Below are 216 nucleotides of genomic sequence, written 5' to 3' on the forward strand. Positions count from 1 at the left end.
ATCAAGTTTATTTTAGGTCCCTAGTCAAGGAATTCCTTGAACTCAATTATCCTCGTGATCAGCTCCTGGATCTTTCTATTTCCAATATCTGCAGCATTTTACAATCTCTGTTGCTGACATCCTAGCCCCTGACCACTCCCTTCACTGTCCAGGGACCTGAATGCCACTGATGCTCAAAATTTCCCCAGATTTTTCAGCCTTCCCTTGTCTTTCTAA

The sequence above is a fragment of the Microtus ochrogaster genome, chromosome 5 (assembly GCF_000317375.1).
Source record: "Microtus ochrogaster isolate Prairie Vole_2 chromosome 5, MicOch1.0, whole genome shotgun sequence".
NCBI classification, from domain to species: Eukaryota; Metazoa; Chordata; class Mammalia; order Rodentia; family Cricetidae; genus Microtus; species Microtus ochrogaster.